The sequence below is a fragment of the Pseudorasbora parva genome, chromosome 9, assembly GCF_024679245.1.
Source record: "Pseudorasbora parva isolate DD20220531a chromosome 9, ASM2467924v1, whole genome shotgun sequence".
Classification (NCBI taxonomy): Eukaryota; Metazoa; Chordata; class Actinopteri; order Cypriniformes; family Gobionidae; genus Pseudorasbora; species Pseudorasbora parva.
Genome location: NC_090180.1, coordinates 5754388 through 5760387, shown reverse-complemented (window position 1 = coordinate 5760387; position 6000 = coordinate 5754388).

Genomic DNA, 6000 nt, shown 5'->3' with positions numbered 1-6000 from the left:
ACCCTTTAAGCATTCGCCGTATCCGGTCGGCTAAACTCCGAACACATCTTCCCTTTTTAAGAATGACTTCAGTGCCGTTCTTTGTTCTTTTCTCAGAGGAAAGCTTAACTCCAAGTCTTCCGGAGGCGCGGGCAGAACTGATTCGAAAGACCACCGTTCGCCAGTTTCTGTGTTACTAGAAGCACGCAAACGCAACTCGGCCGTCGTCATTATGGCCCCGCCCGCCGACTCTATAGCCTACCTACACGATGTGATTGGGCCGTCCATATTCTGAGGAATACAGCTCAGATAGGAATTGAGAGTTGCTAGACACACTTGCGGGCAAATTAAATTTGCTGCCGCTAGGGTGCGTCTAGATTTCTAGGCTAAGATTCATAAAGACCTCCAGTAAATCTATCAATCTTCTTGGAAATATCCGTTAGGTGTGGGAGAAAGTCTTAGTAGCCTGTCAGTTATTCTCAAAAGCTTACACTGTAAAAAATTAAAACAGAAAATGTACTGGTAAGGCTCCCCAGTAATTTTACGGAAATTTCCGTTGACCCTTACAACTCAAACTAATGCAATGTGTAATTCAAAATACAGTAAAACACCGGTAAAAAAACAATACAGAAAATTCCTTCATATTTTAGTACATTGTGCCCTATTTTAATGGACTATTTTTACAGTGTACTATGATTAGCCCTTGATGTTATTGTCATTTTGCTCTGGTCCCACAGAATGCAGAATGGGTAAGACTGCGTCTCTGAGCTCCTCGCAGGCAACTTTTTTTGAGTCGTCATTTTTTTTGTATCTGCGAGGGCCCAAATAGTCCATTTCATGGCTGGCAGGTCTGAAGTTTGGCATGAAATCACGCACACTCTGAACTGTTGCACCTTGGTGAATATAAAAAAGAATCTTAGGTTTCCATGGAAACTGTTTCTAAACAAACTGATGCCTTCACACAGTACACTCCTTTCATTCTTCAAGGGCACTGAAAAATAGAAAGAACAATCCCACCATCTCTCTCTTTCTCTCTCTCTCTCTCTTCTTCAAATGCAAATACTCTGCATGCTTTTTCTTTCTGGTCAGTTTGAGCAGGGTATTCTCACTGTACCCTTCATGCCACACATTTGAGAAATTATAATACATTAGTGTATAAAGCACAGCGTGCATGTTAATGTATATGTTTAGAAGTGATCATATTATTCTTCAGCAGTGTGTGTTCAACTGCTGAGCATTTAAAGGACTATATCATGAAAAAAAGAATCATGTGACTCTGATGGAGATTTTTTTTCTTCTTGTCCTTGACTTGATTTACCTTGAAAAATAATTGCTCCCATGCATCTTCCCTTTTATTCCTTTCTAACATATAACTAGTTGAATTTATCAGCTTTTTGTATTTTTTTTTTATTATACACAGCAGCAGTTTGAAAAGACACACAGATAAAAAGGCTTTTATCAGGTCATTACTCATCCTTTTCACTTCTGACCAAAATTTTGTTTTTTATTGTTGGAAATGTCTAAATGTGTCCATTTTAAAAGGATGTACATTTTATACACGCTATCATGTCGTTCCAAACCTTTGCTGTTATTGTACATGACACAGTATATGCCGTTGGTTCTTCAGTCCTCAGTCAGATAAATATCATAATGTCAGTCTTGCATCATACCATCTTTAAAAATGAGAGCATGCAGCAGAAGAGGATGATAGAGATTTATGTTCTGGTCATGTGACTTCAGAAGATGTGCAGATGGGCACACATGAGGACTGCTTTTATAGTCCCTTTCTGTCCTTGTCAGCTATAATGATCACCATTAACTGTTGTTGTATGGAAAATATTCCGGTTAGTAAACTATAATGGATTGATCTTATAGATCTGGTTGATCAGCTTTTTTTCAGAGGTTGTTCTTTTCTTTTTTTGGTGTGTTTGGTCAATGTTTGATTACATTTATTATTTGATTTTTTTTGTGTGTGTGTGTGTGTGTGTGTGTGTGTGTGTGTGTGTGTGTGTGTGTGTGTGTGTGTGTGTGTGTGTGTGTGTGTGTGTGTGTGTGTGTAATTTTAGTTGCTTTTTATTTGATTTTATTTGGATACTTGTTTTGTTTTGCTTATTTTATTTTTATATAAAGGGTTAAAACGTACAACTTAAAATAACCTCATGATAAAATGCGTATAAACGAGTCTGCAATGTCGTTGAATGTATATGCCAAAACTCATTTTGGCGTGTCTATGGCACGCTGTTTTTCGCGTGCATATGACACGCATTTTATGGCGTATTATACACACGAACCCCCCACCCCACCACCCTAAACCTACCCAAGCGCGTCATATATACGCCATAAAGTGCGTATCATATGCACGCGAAAAACAGCGTATCATATGCACGCCAAAATGAGTTTTGGCGTATACATTCCACGACATTGCACACTCGTACTAGTTATACGCATTTATGTGTGGTCGGGTTGGATTTACTCACCATCAAGCCGTATTGAACATGACCAGTGTTGGGGGTTAACGTATTACAAGTAACTTAAGTATTTAGTAAAGTAATGCATTACTTTTAAAATACAATTAACTTTTTCAAATAAGTAACGCAAGTGCCTTTGTTTTTCCTGACAGCTCTCCTGAGAGAACTCATAAGTGCACAGGCATTGTGTGCGCTGCAGAACATGATATACGTTATGTTTTTAATCTCACTTTATTAACCTGCTGACCTTTCATGATCCACCTCAACCATACTAATAAACAAAAATGACTTTATAAAAATGTCACTTTTGTACTTCTTTTTTTATTGATGAAGTTAGCATGTTTAATCTTATTCATCTTCAATCTAGGATGGTAGAACATCTGAAAGGTTTTTTTAACAGACGTGAATTTCCTTCAGCCTGAGGCTTTTTCATTCACTTTCGGTGTGATAGGGCTTTTACAGTTGCCAAAAATACATTTTAAAAAACAAGCAAGAAAGCCCAGCCCTTTCATCAATTTGTTCAAACATTGTAATGCATTACTTTTAAAAGTAACTTTCCCCAGTAATGTATGACATTCTTCTTTCAGATGAATGCAATCAGAGTTATATTAAAAAATAATCCAAGCATTATAAAGGCAGCTCAAAATTTAAAGCCCAAATAAGTACATCCACCCATTATAAAAGTGCTCCACACGGATCCAGGGGTTAATAAAGGCCTTCTGGAATGAATCGATGGGTTTGTGTAAAATATTTAAAACTTTGTAAAGTAAAATATCTAGTTTTTCATATTCAGCTGATGAAAAAAAATATTAACTGGCATGAGGTATGATGTAGAGTAAGCGTTTTAAACTGCGAGAGGCGTTACACTTTACAGAAGGCGGGGTCTGCCGGAAGCTATTTTACTTTATAAAGTTTTAAATATAGATATTTTACACAAACCCATCGATTCGCTTCAGAAGGCCTTTATTAACCCCCAAAGGTGTGTGGAGCACCTTTATAATGGATGTATACACTGTTTTGGGCTTTACATTTTGGCCTGTCATTATAAAGCTTGGATGGGCCAGGACATTTTTTTAAATAACTGATTGTATTCGTCTGAAAGAAGAAAGTCATATATACATCTAGGATGGCTACACTGGAAGAAAAAAAAGGCAATTTTTGATGTTTGGATATTTAAGTTATTTCAACTTAAATTAGGTTAAACTGACTTTAAGAAATGAGTTACATCTTGTATAACTAATAAAAACAAGTTTAACATTTCTTAACTTATTTTGATGAGTTAAAACAATTTAAAAACATATGTTGTTATAACTTATTGAACATATAATTTTTTACAGTGTAGAGGGTGAAGAAATCATGATGTAATTTTATTTTTTGGGTGAACTATCCCTTTAAGTCCCAAATTAAGCATCAATTCTGTGATTACTAAAGCCAGCAATCTCCTGAAACGGCATTGGGTTTTAGTCCAAAATGACTGAGGGTAAGTAAATAGCAGAATTGTCAGTGTTAGATGAACTAACCATTAAAGCTGTTGTCTTATATGGGTTTTATCTGCCTCAATAATAATGTAGGCAGAGTACTGCTCACAAAAATAGTAACACTATAATAGACATCCAATGAGCTGCGTTTGTACATTTGAATGGGTGTAGATCGAGAGAGAATAAAACAGCATTAATACAAAGACTAACTAAAAAAACTGATTCAAATAACTGTCAGTGGGGTTTTGTGATGCCTGATGGAGCTGTAATTATCTTTACCTGAGGTTATAAAGCATAAGCACTTTGGGGAAACATACCACACAAACAACACCTACCTGTGTCTCTTAGCAACATGTGAAGTACACCTGCTTTTGCCTAGAAAAAATCAGCAAGAATCTGCGTTCACAGAATGTCATGCTGATGAACTAGATGTTTATTGTGTCCATTACTGGTATGACAATATGGTTAGATGAGTAAAATCAATATTGAAGAGTAACATTAAAGAATGCCATTAGAGCTCTTGCTGTGGCTGACCCTCAGTCATTTAGGCCTATTCTGTTTTCAGAGCTCTTGTGAAGGAGAAAAAAACAAGCAGACACGTTTTCATAAAGGACGCATTTGGGTTTTGCTGAGCCCACTTTCCTTTTTCATTTCATTCCATTTTTGTTTTTAAAATTGCCGTCTAGAATAGGCAAATATTTAATAGCAACAGAATAATGAAGTGATATTGCATAATGAGCCTGCATTAGTCTCGCCGTTCTTCTAAACCTTTCAACCTTAGGTCTGGAGCATTTTATTTAGTATAGTTAATAAGATGACCTATTTTAGAAAATGTAAAAGTAGGCTACTATTTATGATAGACAGACCACCACTGAGGACACTGACTTCAAGGGAGGCAGTGCACCTTCAAAAAAAAACCAGATCAAATCTTCAATAAAGCACCCATTTTTCCTAAACGGACACTGTCCAGCAGCAACAAGTTAGGCAGCATCTCTCGCCTTCTCATCATTTTGTCACGTAAGACATGTTCCTGGAACAACATGTTTTGTTGATCCTGGGACAACATTTCTATCCTAAAAATGTTAGACCTAACCCCCTTTCCTAAACGTAACCCTACCCATTACTTTTTCCTAAAATCAGAGGGAATGATTGGTAAATGGAAATGTTCCAAGATCAACAAATATGTGACCCTGGGCCATAAAAACAAGTCATATGTCTCTCACGGTAATAGCCAACAATACATTGTATGGGTCAAAATTATCCCTTTTTCTTTTATGCCAAAAAGATCATGTTCCATGAAGAAGTAATTTTAAATGAAGATTGTAAATGTCCTACCGTAAATATATCGAAAAAATATTATTAGTAGTAATATACATCGCTGAGGACCTAACTTTGAAGGCAATTTATAAAAATATTGCACCCCCAGTTTCCAGATTTAAAATAGTTGTATCTCTTGTCTTGTAAAATCAATACATGGAAAGCTTCTTCTTCTTCTTTCAGATGACTGGTTTTGTGGTCCAGGGTCACATATGTTGATCCAGGAACATGTTGTACTTGCTGTGGTATGGAGGCAGATGAGAAATCACGTGATAGTGTATGGCTGTAACTGGCTGATCACGCTGTTTGTGGAATAGTGATGTTTATTACAGATTTGCAAATGTGAAATTAGTGAAAATGGATGGACCAATTTACTAAACAAACAACACACCCTCTCAAACACCAACTGCATCTAAAGAAGTATACTTACCTTCTATCAGTTAGACGCATTCCTGGGTCCGCATATTCAAACCCCCTAAATAGTCCATACCCTAAAATGAGAGGGAAATTATGTAAAGCACCTAGCTGGTTGTAAGCCTGAACTTGAAATAAACTGTTAAACTTGTCCCTCAAATCTGATTAGTTAATTGATATGTTGCTCCACTCCATGGTCAACAAAAATGTTAATCCAGGAACATGCTGCACTTGGTGAAATCAGTTTTTACTGTAAGTATAAGATTACAACCTGTAAAAAAAACGTTCACATCCCTGTACAACTCGTAATTACTTGAAAACTGGGAATTTTTAGAAAGCTGCAA